The sequence below is a fragment of the Maniola hyperantus genome, chromosome 6, assembly GCF_902806685.2.
Source record: "Maniola hyperantus chromosome 6, iAphHyp1.2, whole genome shotgun sequence".
NCBI classification, from domain to species: Eukaryota; Metazoa; Arthropoda; class Insecta; order Lepidoptera; family Nymphalidae; genus Maniola; species Maniola hyperantus.
This window is the reverse complement of record NC_048541.1, coordinates 12,331,415-12,353,329: the sequence shown is the minus strand read 5'-3', so window position 1 is coordinate 12,353,329 and position 21,915 is coordinate 12,331,415. Positions and strand designations below refer to the sequence as shown.

Here is a 21,915-nt window from a genome sequence, read left to right as displayed (position 1 = left end):
TCTATCCCTTACATGGAAAACGTCCGCGTCGCGAGAAACCCTTTGGTTACTAGGAACTTTGAAACGTAACTGACAGAAATAAAATATAAAAACAGCCAAGATGATTAATTTGGCGTCAATAAAAATTAGTAATTTGGTACAAAATAAAACCTTTGGTTGGACATAACACGTCACTATATCAAGTGATATATTTGGTAGGTAGGTACATCTCTCCATTTAATTGATAAGAAACAGCTTCCTAACTAACAGCTCAAAGACTCATACAAAGCGGTCATATATTACTCAGGCTAATCGTTATCCCTTGTTCGGTAGTCCAACGAAACTATAACGTAGCGTCTTGCACTTGAGTGTTCAACAGCTCTATATGGCTTTACCGATGTTAAAGCACTCAAGACGTTCTCAAACTTGTTGCACAGTGAGCGCGTACCTAGCTAGCATAGTCATAAACTAAGTTAAACCCTCTGTCGGCAACATTGCCGGCTTCAGCGCACTGAAATTAATTCGATTATCAGTGCACCTTGATCCCAAGCTCTCAGATTCCCTCCATTACATAAGCCTGTGTGTATAATGAAACCAGCCTCCACTGGCTCGAATTAATTGAGGCGCTACAACCCTTGCCATGGCTTACCACAATGTAATACATATTGTAATAAGCGAAATGTATGTTCTAATTAATCCATTACCTATTGTTGACATAATCTTAAAGTGTAATACATGGATCATAAAAAGCTGTCATATTCTACAGTTTGCTGTCTTACCTCCAAATGCTAAAAGGCATATTGTGGCTAATTCCATTGTACACAATCTCTAAACTAAACTAAAATGGCACGTCTAAATCTATTGCTATCCCTTTCATAATGTTGCTTGCGGAAAAGGATAGCACTAGATTTAGACCCGTTAATTTAGTTTAGTTTAGAAATTGTGTACAAGAGAATCGGCCCCATTGTTTTACCTTTCTAAGTAGGTAAATTTAAAATAAGTAAAAGTAGTATGTACCCTAGAATCATAAGGGGGATTCCAACATCAATGGTATGTACAATACAGGTAGTATAAAGTAAGTAAACTGCATAAAAAAGCCAAAAGAAAACTTTGAGGCAAAATGCTTTCAAGGTCTCTGAATGTTCATTATGAGGGTATAAATAAATAAATAATTTATTTTATTAGAACTTCTGGAGGTATTGCCATTGATCTGTATGCAGTTAGCAGGCGTGGGCTCACGCACTGAGCTGGAAGTTGGTCATGAATCCATTGTTTTTGACGTAGTCGTGTGATATTATACCACACTATGAAGGTTCGGGCCTTGGACAGATACAACGCGCAGCCGCAGCACGGCAGGACACTAACGCGTGTACGATTTGTAGTCATTTTAACCCATCAATGAGAAGGATTTTGGACACTGTCCATCACGCTAGCTAAGTGCGGATTAGCAGACTTCACACAATGAGAACATAGTGATATTTCAGAAGGCAGATGGGATTCCTCAGGATGTTTTCTTTTAGATCGATTTGAATCGCTTTCGTGTGCCGTCTCAAATAATAGACGTCGACTATTAGACATAGGACTCTTACAACGATCACCACAAAACACAATCATGTGCTGGCAGCCCCCAGCGACTCCCTTGATCATTAGTCCATCTATTGAGATATCTAACGCTGCCCTTTCCGGTGCGAGGTTACCAATCAAGCACTTTGGGACCCTAATCTCCATGAATTCTTCGAATTAAGGGCATGTCCTTCACAGAGCATATTCCTTAGATTATTATTAGAGCTTTTAGGAGCCCCATTTGACACATGGCTGACGTCCGTCACGCGTTGTGTCTACCCAAGTCTTGAAAGAGTTCAGGTCACGTAACTAAGTCCGTACGAACCGGGAATATTAAAGTTCAAATATTCAATGGGTCGAGTTTTTGGAATTCTTCTATACATATTTACGCAATGAATATGGAATAACCACTGCTTATTTACACTATAATACACAATGAATAGTTTATGAAATATTCATAGGTTTTCAAGATTAAGTACGACAATATCTTTGAGTTGATAAAAATTGTTTTAAAAATAATAAGTAGGTAAATGCCTCCTTTAAACCACTGTTTAAGTATCTTCATATAACTCTACGAAGTAGATACTTCTTAATTCCTAACCCCGCCCGCCGTAGTGGTTAAAAAACTTGAGCTTATAGTAAAATAAATAATTAATAAGTACTTAAATTATTGTTTTTCTTAATACATTTGATATTGTTTTTCATCTCAAGTACAGCGTAAAATTTCACTAGCGTTTCACTATAAAATTAAAATGGACTAATTATAGGATAGCATAGATGCACCTAGAGATGCATAAGACCTATATATTCAATGTAGTGTGTCTGCTTGCTCGACTATCGTATCGGTTGCGTCAGCTCTTTATGCAGCGTGATAAACGCTACATATGAATGTTTCATTTATTCACGTTTTTGTGTTTTTATAGTACTTTCCTCGTTTAGCATTTTCATTGAGGTATTATAATTTCATCAATTATTATCATTTACGTTCATACAGAGTGTTTTACATGATACTGTAGTCTATGATTGTAAAAAATGCATAGAATTAACATCTGAATATATGAAAGGCAAAGGTGACTGACTGACTGACTGACTGATCTATAAACGCACAGCTCAAACTTCTGGTCGGATCGGGCTGAAATTTGGCATGCAGATAGCTATTATGAGGTAGGCATCCGCTAAGAAAGGATTTTTGAAAATTCAACCCTTAAGGGGGTGAAATAGGGGTTTGAAATTTATGATATCCACGCGGAAGAAGCCGCGAGCATAAGCTAGTCTAAAATAAGTTCTAATTTATCATCCTACCTACTTAGTAGGTAATTTATTATAATTTTAATTTTATGATTTTATGATGTTTTTGGTATATTATGTAGGTGTATAGTAAGGTCGGTCGAGACCCGAGATAGCAATCGGGGTGGGGACGCCCCGCACACCCGCACAGCCCCCGCGCTAACCCGGTGCGGGATAGCGTAGATAACGTGCGGGTGTGTGGGGCGTCCCCCCGCCTTATATCCCGATCGCCATCTCGACCTGTCGTGTACTATACGTGAAAATAGCCAATATTGAAATAACCTTCGAAATGATAAATAAAAGACATAATAGAAATAAAACCCGTGCCTACTCTTTAAGATTTATGCTACGAAACTGGTCCGTAGATAGGATAAGATTTAATATACCTGTTAATAAAACAGGTATTAAATTTTCGGTATATTTTTATGTTAATGTATGGAGGTAAATTGACTACAATAAAGCAACTAGGCTATTGCTTGTTGTGGGTGCGTAGAGTCTTAACACACGATGATAGAAGAAGCGCGTCTACTGCAATGGACCGGAGCGGAGTAGAGACGTGTTTAGCAGACACAACAGATTATTATTATTGATAGAAATCAAGCACTCATCTTCGCTCTAGATGTGATACCTTACAGCTTACAGCCTGTTCCCATTTGTCGGCTGTCGGCCCCGGATTTTAATCGATTTCTTGTCGGCGCCGACACAAAATGGTTTCAGACAAGTGTGAATAGCTTTATACAGGGTGTAACCAGAACGCTAGCAAAAAGTTAGAGCTTTATTGTTAAACTATACCTAAACCAATACCAATAACCATTTGCCTCATTTTTAGTGATTTGGTATTTTTCAAACCCGCAATGCCCCACCTACGACGCCGCATTGACTCCGAGTGGCCTACTTACGCTACGTTCGTTGACCTCTAGCATCAATCAAATGTTTTATTTGTGATACATCGTGATTTTTTAAAATATTTGTCACGTTTTTTTTATTTGTGGTATCATATCAGTAATCATTAGTACTATCACCCGTTTTCGTTTTTACTAGCGGTCTGATTACACCCTGTATATACAGAACCTTTCGTATGCGAGTCCGACTCGCACTTGACCGATTTTTCCTACTAAGTAAAACTGCCGTAACATAATATGCCTATAACTGGACGTAACTCACCCGATATTTTAAGCACTAATCAACGGCAAGTCTTCTTAGTGACTCAACAAGCGTGTAGAGCCGGCAACAGATAGGTACACGCAGTCAACGTGCGTTCTGACAGCTTGCGGTATTATTCTCGTGTGGAGAGGCTCTTACACCTAGCGTAGGTTATCTTCGGTTGCGACGTCGCGCGCGTCGTCTTGCACTGACGCCTACGTTTTGCGCCATACAATCTGCGTGCCCGGTTTGCAAAATTGCTTCAACTTATTATGATCTAGCAAAATGTAGGTTACTATACTTAATCTATTTTTCCATACTTTAAACTGAGAGTTTACATACAATCTTATTGCTTAGATGACTTCAAAGATAAAAAAATCGAGGAAAACTTTTCGAAAAAACCGGTGGTTTAGATTAGACTTTCTGAAGTTTGATTTTTCACTTCAATGTTTATTATTATCTAACAATGGAAGAGATCGCGATAGTAAGACAACCAAATTCTGTCTTCCTCCTAATTTGCACTATTCTTATATATCTGCATTTTATATGAATAAAAATATATACATGGACACTGGTATAATTATTGGTATTCGATCACTTATCTTGCATTTTATCCAATAGAAAATTACTTTATATTCAGGCGGACCGCTGCCGGGCGTCGGCATACGACATTATTTACATATAAGCCGTTGTTCCTGTGCTCATTCATGGGCCACAGCTCGGCTCGGGCCACTGATTTATTGCCTTAATTTCATAAGTGTCTTTTGTTACCATGCCATCTATATTAGATATTGCTTCCAGTTTAATATCATCTACCGTCTTTGCTGGATGTATACGGAATTAATTTACGGGAGCGTTTTAGATAGGACCTGTTTCTGGTATGAAATTATTTTGAGGTCTTGAATATGACGTTATATTATATTGATCGGGCTTTAGGATACTTTCACTAGAAATTATGTATTATATTAGTAGTTCACAACATAATCTGTTTTAAGTTGATACCATTTCTTGACGTTCCTTGATAATAACAACCTTCCTTAGCGTATGATCTACTTTTCAATTAACTACTAACATTAAATGCATTTAATTCGTATAGTATCTGTAGGTACCTACCTACTGCGGCTACATAGAACCTTTTTAGGGTTCCGTACCTCAAAAGGAAAAACGGAACCCTTATAGGATCACTTTGTTGTCTGTCTGTCTGTCTGTCAAGAAACCTACAGGGTACTTCCCGTTGACCTAGAATCATGAAATTTGGAAGGTAGGTAGACCTTATAGCTGACATTTGGGGAAAAATCTGAAACCACGAATTCAGGGTCACACAAAAAAAAATTAAATTGTGGTCATGAACTAATAATTAGTATTTTCAACATTCGAAGTGAGTGACTATATTTAGTGGGGTATCGTATGAAAGGGCTTCACCTGTACATTCTAAAACAGATTTCTATTTATTTTTATGCATCATAGTTTTGGAATTATCGTGCAAAATGTCGAAAAAATTCGATTGTAGTACGGAACCCTCATTGCGCGAGCCTGACTCGCACTTGGCCGGTTTTTATTTATGGCGTAGCTATGCTATCGATTACATTGCATGTTTGCAAATTGTCCGTGTCAAGTTGAGTAGAGATGTATTTACTTCTAACAACAGTTCGCCTAGTGAATCTTGGTGGATAATATTTCAATACGTTTTGAAAGGCTTGTTTCATGAGAAAGACATTGAATCTGATAAAAGTAGGTAAATTCTTCGAAAGATTAAATTTATGATACTATGGTAAAAATACGTGATCTTTCGGCTGAAGGATTTTTAAATTTCAAGTAAAAAGAAAAACTATAAATGTTTTGATACACTCCATTTGGCAGGTTGCCACTGATTTGTTCTTTATAGGGTTCCGTACCCAATAAGTTCCAACTTCCAACGGGGCTCTATTACTAAGCCTCCGCTGTCCATCTGTCTGTCAGTCCGTCCCTCTATCTGTCAGCGGGCTGTAGCCTGTATCTCATGAACCGCAATAGGTAGAGAGTTGAAATGTTCACAGAGTGTGTATTTTTATTGCCGCTATAACAAAAAATAATAAAAAGCAAGTTGGCGAATTTCAAAACGAATAAAAGCATATATGTACTTAGGTAGTGTTATATCATGTGCGATGGTAGGTACGGAACCCTTCGTGTGCGAGTTCCACTTATTCTAGACCAGTTTTTGTATCAGTAATATCAGATCAACTCGAGGTACCAACTCGAGGCTTAGTCAAACAAAAACAGTTTTCGATACACAAGTAATTACGAGGAAGCTACAGGAGCATATTATTGTTTTTATTACGTTTCATTCTGTAAGACGAGCCGCGATATTTGCCGAGAGCATTGCAATCCGAGTCTTTATTCGCTGCTGGCAAATCGATCGGTGATTCATTAAACTCTATGTTCCGTACCAAATGTTTAGAATTCATCTTCAACGGTCATTATTTAAAGTCGCAATCTGCATGGCAAAGTCGAACAAGTTAAAACCTTTTCATTGGCATTACGCTCACTTGGCAGTCGTCTATGTGTGACTCAGAGGTGCGCTCCCATGATTATCTTTGTCAACGTGGCCACTTCGAAGTTAAAAGAAAAAACCGTACATCAACATGATCAACACTCACCCAAACGAAGCTGAAAGTTACGATCAAATTTCCCAAACGGCTCATTTGTGGCGGCTCACTTCAGGCGAAATCAATGTCTACTCCATAATTATTCATAAATGCGAAAGTGTGGTCTGTCTGTCTACTAGCTTTTTCACGGCCCAACAGTTTAACCAATTTAGATGAATTTGGTACAGAGTTAGCTTACATCCCGAGAGAGGGCAAACCGGTTGAAAGGTTGGGCCGTGAAAAGCTAGCAGACAGACAGACAGACAGACACACTTTCGCATTTATAATAACTAAATAGACGATTTTATAATGCATCGGATTTTAAGAGGGACAATCTTACATAAGTCAATAATGATTGCGCACATGCAAGTATTGTTTTGTTTCGAGAACAGCATTGTTGATATATCGGTGACCGCTGACGTCGCGTTTCCAGTAGCGATGCGGAGGCATGGAGGCACGTTGCATTCTGTGGTAGGGCTCTGAGCGAATACGTGCGCGTTGCAAACACCATGTGGCTTCACCACTTGCTCCGCACGATCGCCGCGTGCGTCAACCGTTAGTAACATTTACTCAAATAAACTCTTTGTGAATCCGCTACGCGCTGGTTTGCAATAAACATAATACACATTACAATACACACACTAGGTTTGGGTAGTCATATCGATATTACATAGTTGTATCGTCAACAGTTTTTATGAGCTAATCAAAAATCGATATTCATTTTAGAATCGATGCTGAATTTTGCACTTTGCACAAATTTTGCACATTCAGAGACAAACCCATGTTATGTCACACGTACAGAACCTATAACTAAGTTTATCCGTTTATAACTTGGACGTTTTTGCACAAGATTTTGGTTGTGGGCTTCTTCTCAGACCAGGGTACGTTTGGGACCCTCGTAGCTTTAGTTTTAAGTTTACGTAATTAAGTAATTATCATTATCTTATAGTCACAACAATAATGACAATCAAAAAGTATATAATAAGTTTGAGTTTGATTTCATCTTCATCATCATCATCATCAACAACATTAAGCCTATTTGCATCCATACTGAACATGAGGGCACACTAAGACACTCCTATCTTATCCAGCCACTTTCCGCTACCATCAGGCATCAGTCCCTGAAGATCCCATGTTGCTGTTGTTGGTAGGCAGTATTTATTCCAAAACACGTTTTTCGTACAAAATTTGTTAGATGATAATTAAATTCCGTAAAATATTTTGTTGTGTGTTACTAATTTGTTGATTGATAATGTTTTGAGAACGGAAATATTCATAGCCAATAGTCAACATCCATAATATATCAGCTCATAGTCCGTATAGGCTAATCCAAAACTATAATTATATTTTACATAGACATGATACGTAGGTACTGTTTGAAAATATCGATATATGTATTTTAACTAGCTCATCCTTATACAACAGAACATAACACGTCCTCTGTCAATATCGATTTTCGCCTCTCTCGATATATTCCGGTATTAATAAAATCGGGCTGGCCCGTATTATCAAATAGACTGAGAGGCGGGTTAACGCTATTGAATAATGAATAGAGCAAGGATGGTATCGAGTTCCGTGTTATTGATTTGTTTTGGTAATAGCTCTAGAGCTTTTACAAAAGTTACGCATAGTTTATTTTCCTTTTTTTAATTTCAAAGCAAAATGAATGCAGATTTAGGAAGAATAGATCAAGACACGTTTTAACCATTTCTCTATGTTTGCTTATTATTAGGTATATTTCTTTTTACTGCTTTATTTATTTATACGGAAGAATTTGGATTTATATATATTATCTCAAGAAAATCCCTATAAGTACTTAGTTCTGGGAAGACTATAGCGACCACCCGCGGCTTCGCTCGGCAAGAAATATATAAGTAGGTATAAATCCTCTTTCAATCAATCAATCAGCCTGTTTGCATCCACTGCTGGACATAGGCCTTCCAAAGAGCGCGCCACCACACACGATCCTCTGCCTTCCTCATCCCCCATATTTCCGCGCTACCTTCTTAAGGTCGTCAGTCCAGCGGGTTGGAGGTCGGCCCATACTGCGCTTGCCGATAAGCGGTCTAAATACTCTTTAACTCGTAGGAATTCAGAAAAATTCAGCCAAAAAAGGAATAACCTTGCCTACATTACATGGGAACTTTGTGCGAAATTTCAGTTTTCTTAGTCCAAACGTTTGGCTTGGGCGTTGATGAGTCAGTCAGTGAGTCAAGAGGATTTTACTTTCTACAATGTACTTACTAGTTACTGATGTTACAGGTTACGACCCTCACACATAAGTACGTTTTAATAATAATGGGGAGAGAGATATTAGCTTACCCATTTCACTGAAATGGTCCAAACTCCAAGACCATACCTACCTAAATTGAAAAGCTAACAACAAAAAGTGGTTGATAACTTGATACCGAGTAGTATGCTTAGCTCTGAAAACGTTACAACTTACAGCATAAAAAGACTGACTCTAAATAGGTGAAAGGGAAACTTTTCCTGACTTTTTTTTACAAATGTCATACATAAATCCAAAAAAAAAATCGGTAGGTATGTCGCTCATTAAAAAGTGGAGTTATTGAGAGCGCTCCTAGCCGGTCCTTTGTTATACGAAAATGTACGCAAACCGCACGGGGGCGATTCGAGCGAGTGGTGGACGGTCAACCGAAAATTAATTAACATACTTTGGCGCGCAACCGGCGCAACCCTCCGGCACAGGTGGGCCCGGTGGGCAGCGCCAACCCTACACCCCCATCACTGATACGAGAATTATTACACAGTGCTATATGGTATGAGTTGACGAATGCCGGACCGTACTTCTATCGTGTACACGGAAAAACACGGTACAAAGCCATATTGACGTTCTGAACTTTTGGTCTCTATAAAAACTCTCTGACCGCCTCGGCTTCACTCGAGTACGCTACAAAGAAAACCTTCGTAGATAAAATTTCAAGCTTCGTTGATAGGGTATGTCTGTCAGTCAATTTCTCTTATTATCTCTCTCTCTACCTCCCTACTCTACTTTCTCTAGGTCCGCTTTCATGAGGTGTCTATGACTTGGGATTAAAAATACCAAGCGGGTTGGAGATCTTTTGCTTTCTATATCTATAACATCTTAGGATATATAATTCAGTCGTCTCATCTATCTTTATCCACATCACATTGTATAGATGTTGGGTATTAAAATGTCAAATTAATTTATGAGAATATTTCTCGGAGGAGTCGAAGGTCAAGTAATTAATCGACAAGCTAATCTGGTTGGGGACTAGGCTTAGCAACCACTATATTTAAACTGTGGCCTTAATTTTTATCTGAATTCCACCATAAAAATTTTGAAGTGTGTAACCTACCTGTTTGATTAGGTACTCGTATAACCTAGAATATATTATCTTCTATCTTACTGGACTAAGAGCCAGCACGTGCCAGACCTTCGTTATTTTATAAAAGCTTAAAGTTTCCCTGCGTATTCGCCAACAGGGAGGAACGATCAGCGACTATGAAGTTTGGATCATGGTGGCTTTGGGAGATAACAGGTAATAAAGGTGTAAAACATCTTACGTCAAAGTAAGTCTTTCAGCTTTTATAAAATAACAAAGGTCTGGCAAGCGCTAACTCTATACGTTTTAGCTAAAGTCTGTAACCAATATGCAAGCACACCTACAGCACAGGCCTACAATCAAAATCAGAGTGATTTAGCCGTGAAAAGTGGTGAATATGAATCACAGAAAGACTCACATTCGCATTATATTGCAACTAATTTGATTCGATTTTACATATTTTATTAGAGTTTAATATTTATGTAAGTAAATGTATGTAATACTATCTATGAGTAACATTTTATTATACCACGATGACTTTTAGTTTTGCAGTCAATTTATTTCACTTGCGCACGTTAAATTTTCTGATGAAAGACCACTTTATTCCGTACTCTTTTCGGTTTCTATTCAATAGTTGGCTAACTTTCATACTGTTTTTATAACGCAAACTATTTCCAATTTGTCAAGGTAGGTGCTGAATTTTTTGCGTCAAATTTTTATGTTAAAGTGAATCGTCACGACTCACGGTGGCTATCGAATAAAAATTCGAATGTTCAAAATTCAAAACAATTCGCAGTTTTATAGCATCAAAAGCTTTATCGTTGAAATAGAAGTACCTATGTATACCAGAGTGAAATATGCCTCCTATTTCTAACACTAGGTAGTACTGCAAAGTTAGCAAAAATGGTATTTTGAAAAGTTTGTTTGTTTATCCGTACCTAGGGCTACGAGTGTAGGGTAGTTAGCGCCGCGCCAGATCGGAAAAGGGAATTCTACATGAGAAGCGCTGGCAACTGGCAAGAAACTCAGTCATATTGAACGGCAATAGCTAATCATTTATAGCATTTATATCTGAAACTGTTAGTTATTCAACAAAAAGTTATCATGCATCGATCTTGTAGAAGTATCGAACTATAAGGTTAAAAAACTTATTTAAATGTTATAAAATTACTGAACCAGGTATAAAAGTTGTAGGTACCTACATATATTTTGGAACATTTTCGTTTATTTTAATCAGCCCTTCGACTTGCTCTGATTTTCCAATCAAGATACCTTTACATGGTTTTAAAATGTGACTTTCAATTAATTAATTGAAATACTTAATTTTGGTTTCCATTTCAAAAATAGCCCTCTCAAAAGTTGTTCAAAAAGCACCGCTATATGACAGTAAAATTAACACCAGAAATATAATAACATTATAGGTACCTACCTAACTAACGTATAAATGTAAAGCGTAGCGAACATGTAACGAATGATTTTAAATATTAAATAATTGTACTTACCTACCACTTTTTGAAGTCGAGAAAAGCAGTTTAACCGGTTATTGCATGGGAAATGGGGTAGTAGGTACCTACTACCCCATTTCCCATAGAAATTTGGAAAGAGTATAATAAATATGGCTCCTAGAATCTATAATATATTACGAAAAGAACTCTCAGATAGATCTCTTAGTATAAGTATGTTGAAATACAAACTTAAGGAATTTCTTGTAAAAAAATGCTATTATTCCATAAACGAGTACTTTGATGATAAATTTTAAAAAACTGTAAAATTTTCTTCTACAATACTCAATACTATTATTTAATTATTTTTGTGACTAAATATATAATGTGACTAATTTTATCAAGACTATGTACACGTTGTTAGGTATATCATAACATATTGCATGCTGATAGGCAGAATTGGCTGTAACCTTTTTGTTTGTAACATCTCCACTGTTTACCCTATTCGCAATAAAGAAGTTTGTATTGTATTGTACTCTGTTGCAAAATTAAATACTTTGAAATGTGGGAACTTATACCTACGTTAAATCTGAAAAATATCTTTCTGTTTTCATAACTGGAGTTTTACTGGATTTATTAAATAGGTACTGATTAACTACATGAAGATTTCACTTATAAGAAAATCAAAAAGAAAAATCACCTGAGTTTAGTAGGTACCTGTACCTACTTACTTAGCCATTATTAATAATAATTATCTTTATTTATATACCTACCTAAATATTAATTGTTATTTACTCGTATGATATGGTGAGTGTCTTCGAGGACTCTACCAAATTGGTAGAGCAAAGTCACGCTGCTGGTATAATTAGCTTCTGTCGAACAGTTAATAAATAATATTTTCGAAAGGAAATGATATTATTTTTATATATATTTTATATTCGATTGCAACATGGTAAACGCCTTTCTAAAATTGCGCAACGAGTATTAATTAAAAATCTTTATTTAAACCCCAAGGATCACTTTTCAAAAATTTCAAAAATTGCACAATATTTTTTGATATTGCCTCGCCCTGGTGGCACTTGCCCAGTTTTTTGTATAAATTTTTAAGAATAGCAATAAGTATTCCTTTTTTTCCCTACTAATATACTCACCTAATCGTTAAGCTTATTCTAGGAGTAGGTACCTATAACTAATAGATAAAAACATCAAAGCGCACGGTTAGAGTGTGAAGCTTTTGGATATAATTTCGCTTTATGTAGCCAGGGTTTTCTTTTTACACGCTTAGTACCTAGGCATTAGCTTCGCTTAAAACTTCGTAACAGTGTAAGAAAATTAAACAACTTACTTTTCACCCACTTCTAACTGACTTCAAAAAAGGAGGAGGTTCTCAATTCGTCGGAATCTTTTTTTATCGTTATATCAATTTGAAGCTTACGCGTCTGGGATGAGTGATGACAATAGGTGCCTAAGTAGGTACTTACAATTAAAAAACCGGCCAAGTGCGAGTCAGACTCGCGCACTGAGGGTTCCGTATTACAATCGTATTTTATCGACATTTTGCATGATAAATCAAAAACTATTATACCTAAAAATAAATAAAAATATGTTTTAGAATGCACAGGTGAAGACCTTTCATATGATACCCCACTTGATATAGTTATCTTACTTAGAAAAATGAAAATACTAATTATTCGTTCACCTGCCAAATTTCATGATTCTAGGTCAACGGGAAGTACCCTGTAGGTTTCTTAACAGACCGGCAGACAACAAAGTGATCCTATAAGGGTTCTGTTTTTCCTTTTGAGGTGCGGAACCCTAAAAAAAGAATAAGCTAAGCTGATTCCAATTCCTAAGTATGTAGTTATGTACGTTGAAAGAAGTTGCTGGGTTAAAGAGGCCAAATATAATAAACTATGAGGAGGCCATAGTGTCTAACACTAATTAACAGCTAACATGACTAGTCAAGTCAATCGAGTTTAAGCGTCTCATAAAAGCTTGTTTTTAATTCTCATTATTTTTTCAAACTAGTTATTTAATTGTAAATCTATTTTTGAGGATACAGAACGATTACCATCTAACCTCCGCTCGTCAAATAATACCTAACTAGCGTAAAATCGTGAGAGTACCACTGAAAAAGGGGGAGCTGTGAAAAAACCTCTTTTTCATTACCGGTAAGGTACACGCGATATGGTCTAAATGCTACTAAATTACCGGAATTATTCCGTTGTTGGTATTAAATGCATTCCTGCTTCGGGAATCGCGTGTTGCTTGTAGTGTACTATTTCAGTAGAGGACAAGCGTTTTTTATATCGGAAGAAGTGTTTTGTTAGAGTGCTTTGTGAGTTTGTAGGTAACTCTCGTTTACTTTCATCAAATGTCGTGGGAAACGAAGGAAAAAGATTAGAGGAAACTGACAATTATCTGCCGCACTCAGAGTCGCTAAATCGTTACTTAAGGCATTAATTAGTATGGATATGGAATGCCTAAGTAACGACTAAGCGACTGTATAACTGGCATTATGTTTAGAACCTCAACCATCCAACGGTTTCAGGGTGGACTGAAACCTAAAAGCTCGTTGGTTAAAATTACATTTGGTTTCACTTAAGTTTATTATCGTGCTCAAAACTATTGTATAGGCATAATTTACCATTATTTAGAGGGGTAGAGGGGGATATTAGCCTTATTTATTAAACCTTGCTTTTTGTATACAAAGTCCAATAATAAAAAGTATGGTGAAGCCATGCTCTTTTATTATTCTCTCTCTACTCCAACGTTTACAGATTAGACGGTTCTATTATTGAATTTTGATAAGGGTACTACCTAAGTATAACCATATTATATACCTATTACCTAATAGGTATATAATAGGCAATCTACATCAACGAACAACTGACTGCATTTAATTAAAATTCAAAAGTGTAATTATTTAGTAGGTACCTACCTACTTACCTACTGTTTAAATAGAAAAGTACAAATCTACAAATTAATATGACATTTAAAAGGAAGATTAAATAAATTATTACACCGGATACTATTTGGAGCGAAATATCGACATAGAAACTAAAAGTTTCGAAACATTTTCTTCGAAACAAAAAGTATTAGATAACTTCAATTACCAGACGGTTATAGGTTATTAATAAACAACTGTTAATTATTCACGACGTTGCGTAGGAGATGTTATATTATTCACGATAATTATATCCCATCCTAGCGTATACGATAACCATTACGTTAAGCCATAGAGGAGCGAACTTTATACATATGGCATCAAAAAAATTACCTCCCCATCTCCCTCTAATGATTCTTAGTTTAATATGTACTTATTAATAAAAACTTGTAAAACGTACACTGATCATTTTCAGGTAAACTTTGATCATATTTTTTACTTTTTTAACACCGTAAGAGTTGTGTCACCTAATAAAGAAAGCAATATTATTAACAGACCGAGTCAAAGCGTCCAGTGCGAAATTACCGAATCTGAGTCTCAATGACAAAAAGCAAGACTTCTTATAGGCTCATAGGAAGATACCTACAGTGATCGCAAAACAAGTAAGTAGGCACCTACCTAGTCTAATCTGAACACGAGGCGTATGACTGAGCAGTAAACAGAAACAGATTCCAGCAGGCCTTTTTTGTCCTGGGCTGTTCCTGCGCAGACCACCATGTTGCAACTCCAGGTAGGAGTTCTTGTTTTGCGATCACTGTACCTCTTGTACTGTCTGACACCAATCAGGTTGAGTACATTTTACGGGACATTGCCGCTCTAAGAACAATGCAACTCTCTGACGATAACTATAAACATAATTTCATAAGGGTTTCTGACGACATGGCTATTATGTATTTACTCATGTGTTGAATATACCTCGTTGTGACTAATAGTAGGTATAGAACCGTTCTATGGTAGGTAGGTACGTACGTCTAATCATATGATTGAGATATACCTATCATCATCATAAAAGAGTCAGTCAGAAAAGCAGGCGAATTATTCATTGGGTATTTTTAGATGAGTTTAGTTAAAATGTCCTCTCATATTAAACTTGCGCGTGGATATGCATCACAACGCGTAGAGGCTTATCGAGAGTTTTAGTCTTTAAACTAACGTTAACTGAAATATTAACTTGATCGGGGAACAAATGCCATTTCAACCACTTGATTGAAATAACGACCTAAACACAAAAAGTATTTAATAGTCGTCGCGTCTCGAGTAAAAATAACTACTTAGTAATTTAGTCAGTGTTGCTGACAATCATGATCAACCCATCGCCGGCTTAGCGTTAGGGGTTAGGGCTTTGGCCATAGCCACGCCACCACGCTGGCCAAGTGCGGATTGGCAGACTTCACACAACTTTGAGAACATTATGAAGAACTCTCAGGTGTGCAGGTTTCCTCACGATGTTTTCCTTCTCCGTTAAAGCAAGTGATATTTAATTACTTAAACGCATATAACTCCGAAAAGTTAGAGGTGCGTGCCCGGGATCGAACCCACGATCTCCGATTAGGTGCAACGTCTTAGCCACTGGGATATCACAGCTTCTTACTAAAAATACTTATAGTCCGCGACGGGTTGAGATGACAATCGGGGTATAAGGTGAGAAGACGCCCCTCACACCCGTACGTCACCCGCGCTCGCTCGCAGCGGGTTAGCGCGAGGGCTGTGCGGGTGTGCGGGGCGGTCCCTCACCGACTGCCATCTCCACCTGTCGCGGACTATACTTACTTATATACTCACTGACATAAATTCAAGACCCAAGCGTATCCAACAAATAAAATTTCGAGCTTATTTAACCTATTACACATCCATCGACAGACTGAAATATTCACGGGGAACAAAACCTGCACGTTGATCAATCTCCCCACACGCTTCCCTTATTGCGGACACTTGTCATATCATAAAGGGCCCGGGCAGGACAGGGGCGCAAGGGAAAAGCTTTATTATTTTAAATATTGCACGTTCACGGCCCTTTGTCAGCCACTGCTTTAATGTCGCCTCGGATCAATTTGAATTGTCCTAATTGAAGACCTCTCCGGCTTTTATGTCGTTGGCTGCTGGATTATTAAAAGCGATATTTATTGCGATCAAGTGTGCCAATCAAAGGAAGGTTTTAAATTAGATAAAGACAGATAATATTAAAGGAAAAGCTGATTGGCTGACTGACTGATCTATCAACGCACAGCTCACACTACTGGACGGATCGGGCTGCAATTTAGCATGCAGATTATTATGACGTGAACATCCGCTTAGAAAGGATTTTTGAAAATACAGCCCCTAAGGGTGTAAAATAAGTGTGTTCGCTAACGCTTGGCTAGTTCCTCTTTTTCTTAAGGACCTGAAATATCTACTCATATGCCTGAACCAAGGACCTATCCTTGGTTCCGGTATCCTAAGGTAAGGTAGGTCTAGGTACTTACGCTTTTCTAGGTAGTCTTCAAATAGCTATAAGAAGGAATAGACCACATTTAAGTTAGTTTTTTTTAAAGTTTATTTATTTGTAATCAACAGCGTTACAGGTAATAAATAATCGTTTTTTTAATGAAATGGCGAGCAAACGAGCAGGCGGGTCATCTGATGTTAAGTGATTACCACCGCCCATGAACATTTGCAGTACCAGAGGAACCACCAATGCGTTGCCGGCCTTTCAGGAATGTGTTAAATAGTTCTACAGTTCAGACTTACCTAATACTAAAATAAGGCCAAATAGGATTACTTACAATTTTGTGTTTAAAAGTTTGCATATTATTATAAGTAATTTGTTTCACAATAATTTAATAATAATTTATTGAACCTAAATACACGATTAATACGCAAGATACTCATATATAGGACTTATAGGTCTTATAGCTGAAAACAAATCAAAGTATTTATTGAAATAAATTAACATAAAATATGTTCCTATTAAAAAAAAATATTTCGTCCTTTTAAACAGACTTTATTGATATAGGAATAGGTATTTTAAAGAAAGTAACCTGTAAGAAAGTAGATTTATCTCGGAGCGGGGACAAGAGGGCGGGCGGGCGGGCGGCGCATACTTTTGCCGACGACTCTCGATCCGATCTTCATAACAAAATTCTCCATTTTGATATTATATTTATATTGTTAACGTTCGTACCTGCATATTTCTAACGGTAAATATGAAAATTTCGAGAATGCCTACGACCTCCGCTCTCGCATCTTGAACGAACAAAAGCTTACCTACTTATTATGAAAATTTTGAATCGGAACGCTAAGGTTTTTCTTGTTTGCATATTTTTATGGAGGAACGTTTATTTAAAAAGAACTTACTTTAATCTAAATCTAATCTAAATCTAAATCAGCCTGTGCTGTCCCACGTCTGGGCAAAGGCCTTCCTCCGATCCTTCCACAATTTTCTATTTCGTGCCTCTTCAGGCCACGTAACTGTAAATTTATCTAATTCATCACGCCAACGTCGCCTCGGCCGACCACGCTGGCGTTGATGATTCTGGGGCGTCCAAAAAGAAGCAGATTTTGCCCATAACTCATCTGGCATACGGCACACGACCTGCCCAGTCCCATTTGAGTAAAGCGGCTGCAAGGCCAACGTCAGCTACTCGCGTTTTGGAACGTATAGCAGAATTCCTTACGCGATCTGCTAGTTTTATACCTAGTATGCTGCGTTCCATGGCTCTTTGGCAAACCTTGAGCTTGGACTTTTGAGAGTTTGTCAGGGACCATGTCTGAGCACCATACGTGAGAATTGGCAGAATGCACATGTCCATGAGCTTTCGCTTAAGATGTAATCCATTACAACTTACTTTAAACATAGAATAATAATAAGAAATTTTCTGCTTCAGTTTATATCTAGAGTTTCAACAATCGTTACCTAAATATTTCTAAGATTTTTCACAGTTGCGCCTCGCAGCATATTAATTAATTTTTTGTAGTAGAAATTATAGATAAGTACATTTTATTTTTCCTAAAATCTACCAAACTTTTGACGAAGTTCTGCCAAAGTTAACTATGTGCCGCGTAACCCACAAAACAAATCTTCTAAGAAATAACGCATTCACGACGCCAACGTCATAAGAACAATATTAAATTTATTTGCAGGTAAACCAACTATATAATTGTGTAGCTATTAAAGCATCACTTTAATGTTTGATCAACTGGTTTCTTTTTAAAGTTACTCCTTTATTATAAATTTTTTATCACTTTCAATACAACTTACAATATGTATGTACATATACGCAGCACGTACTACGTCTACGTTTGATCATAAAATTTTATTAACTCCTTTCAAAATAACATAAACAATACGAGGACTCATAAACCTCGGCGCAGTACAACTACATTATTATATATTTTAAACAAAAAACAACGTAAATACGTAAATTGTAACGTTTAATTAAAGTAAACCATGTACCTACCTCGTAATTGCGAACTGCTTCCCGTGAGGTGATTATACAAATAAAACCTTGCACTTTTTAAAAAGCATGACAAATCATGGTATCTATTTATACATTTCCAGAGGACAGAAGAAATATTACTAAGTATCTGACCCACCCCGGTTTCGCTCGGGTGGTATTTAGAAAATCAACGTGGGCGTTGAATTCTAAAAATCCTGAAACACGTATTTCTTTTGTAACCGAAAACCTAAATACTAACTTTCATGGAAATAACTTGAAAAAAAACGGACTTTTATACAAACTTTCATCCTCTATTTAACCCACTTGGTAGTAAGTAGAATTTTCTGAAATTGTGAATTACGTATTTTTTAACCGAAAGCTTAAATACCAATTTTCATCGATGTAACTTTAAAAATGACTGACTTTCATACAAACTTCCTTCTCCCATGTACCTAAACCACTTAAGGGTGTAACTTCTAAAAAATATTTCTTACCTTCTCTTTACGAAGAACACACCCTCAAAATTTCATGTCTCTGAGCAGCGGTTTAGGCTGTTGATATATAAGTCAGTTTATATCATCTAATAAATAGTTACATGCAAATGGTCCCTAAATTATTTTCATTCACCTATAGAAGATCTATTGCTTCAATGGGACTACCTACGTATACAGTTTTGCTACGTCAGTCAAAAGCTACACCGAGCAGCTTTATTAATAGAGTCCCTACACAAGTACATCTATATTCTGTATACCTACTCAATCACTGGCAAATACACAGCTGTAAATCTTGTTTTTGCTTACATTAGTGTATTAGTGCAAAGCCACAATACGATTGGAAGTTTACAAGGCGCGCATCCGAATCAGTAAGCAAACAGCACTCCTGACGTCAGAAGCGCTGAAACGGTCGAGACCATTCATAGAGCGCGTTTCCATTACACTCCTTGATATTACAGCCAGTAGTAGCAATAGCGACCGTCCGCGGTTTCACTCAGCGAAAAATATAAGTCCTCTCTAATCCCTATCTCGTGGGCATTTTGAAATTTCAAGCCTTATTCCAAAATAAAAAATAAAATTTTCAGCTTCCTAGGTCCGAAGGTTTGGACTGGGCGTTTATGCGTCTGTCAGTAAGGACTTTTCTTTTCACATATTCTGTACCTATTTAGATTCTGTAAGTAGATACTCGAAAACATGGTGAAAGCCTAGTGGCTAAGACTTCAGCCGAAGTCCTGGGTTTAGATCCCGTACCTCAAACTTTTTGGGGTCTAGGTATATGCATTTTAAGCAATCAAAATATATCGCTTGCTTTAATGGTGAAAGAATACCTCGTGAAAAAACCAGCATGCCTAAGAGTTCTCCATTATGTTCTTAAAGGCGTGTAAAAGCCTGCCAATCCACACTTGCCCAGCATGGCGTACTTACTATGGCCTAAGCCTACCTTATTCTTTGACATCTGTGTGTCAAAACTCGGACATAAATAATCATTTTATCTGGGAACCAAGTGGGAACCGCAATATTGAACGTCGAAGGTAAGAAACTAAGCACACATTATAGGTACCTACGTGAACAAACTTTTATATCTACACATAAAGTAAAAGATTTTTCCCCTTCGATCAAATTCTTATAACAAAAAACCGTGACGTCGCTCACTTACTAATGGAAACGATCGTGTGAACATCTTGCTATATTTCGTTTTACTCTTAACCGTTTAAAAATTCGTAAACATGATGATTATTTTAAATGCACTTGTGTAAAGTGACACTATAAACAAAACGCAGCATATTATCAATTTTACTGAGTGGGTGACTAACACACCAACCGGTTACAATTTATTATGACTATAAAACTAAATCGGGAAGCTGAATCGAGGGTAATCTTTTCTAATTATGTGGTGGTAGAACTTTTTAACTTAATTTTTTTTTTATTGTGGCGCTTGCGCTTGACGACAATCATGCCTGAGAAACAGAGCAATGACGGTCTTTGTTGGAGCACGCTCGCCTAGAAGATGCCTATTCACTCTTGAAGGCAGGTATTTAAGTTACACTCGGCAGGAAATACGGAAACCGGAAGGGCATTCCACACCTTAGCGGTTCGTATCAGAAAATTGAGCAAAAATGCTTCGTACGAGTAGATTGGATGTTCTGTGATAATACATTTGTGAGGTAGTACATCTTCATACCTGAGATTTTATTTTAATATCTAGATTCATCGGTTCCTTCACCATAACTGCCATTATTCGTAGCGCAGCAGCGGGGTCTTCTCCGTTTGACCTAGGCCAAAACGAGGGTACGGGCCTCGAGGCATGGCCTCCTTGCCCGGGTGTGGCGCGGGGAAGAACGCTTCCCCGGTAACGTCCTTTAAGCCGTTGTCGGCTAAGGCCTGCCTTCTTAGCTTAGGGCCTCGAGGTCTCGGTTGTGTGTTGGGTTTCGTGCAAACTTCTCATTTCCCTAATACAAAGATAGATGGCACTGTATGAAATTAAATAGCGCTCTTTTATATGTAACGCTACGATACAATATGAACCTTGTGACGCTAACACTTCCAAATGTTCATGGGTTCATGCGGTAATCATGACCCGTCTGTACTTTTTGTAATGGATCCCCTCGTATTAACGAGATATCCTCGTAATTAATTTAACCTATTGATAATTTAATACTTATTTTCTTATGAGATGATAATTTGAGAAATTCCAGGCAGTAGTTAAGTAACCTTTACCGTTACCGTAACGTTACCCTGTTCCTAGTTTCATTTTCGTGACCGCAACGTATTCGTGAAGATTTACGATAATTTAGACGTGACGCGACAATAACGCTTCTTCCTAAGTAGGTAAACGTACTTATTTATAACCTTTTTGTATTATGCCAAGAGCGTAACTTCTTCGCAAAATCGCCATGAGAAATAAAATAGATGACACAAGTAGAAAATAGCAGCCACCTATGCGACAGGTCATTATAACAATCGGAGAGGGAACGCCCCGCACACCCGCACAGCCCCCGCGCTAACCCGGTGCGGGCGAGCGAAGGTGACGTGCGGGTGTGCAGGGCATCGTCCCCCCACCTCATACCCCGATTGCCATCTCGACCTATCGCGTACTATAGGTACTCTGTGTAATTTCGAAAAATCTTTGAAATAGATCGCTGCGATTTTCAGTCAATCGAACCGCCAACAAACAAAATTTTACCCACCTCGCATACCCCGATTGCCAACTCAA

At 37.5% G+C, this 21,915-nt stretch overlaps 1 protein-coding gene across 4 annotated transcripts in view; it reads left to right on the top strand.

The window, feature by feature from the left end:
- Window positions 1–21,915, top strand: part of sd (TEA domain transcription factor 1 homolog scalloped) — a 121,695-nt gene that overhangs the window by 73,811 nt on the left and 25,969 nt on the right. The window lies entirely within an intron of this gene.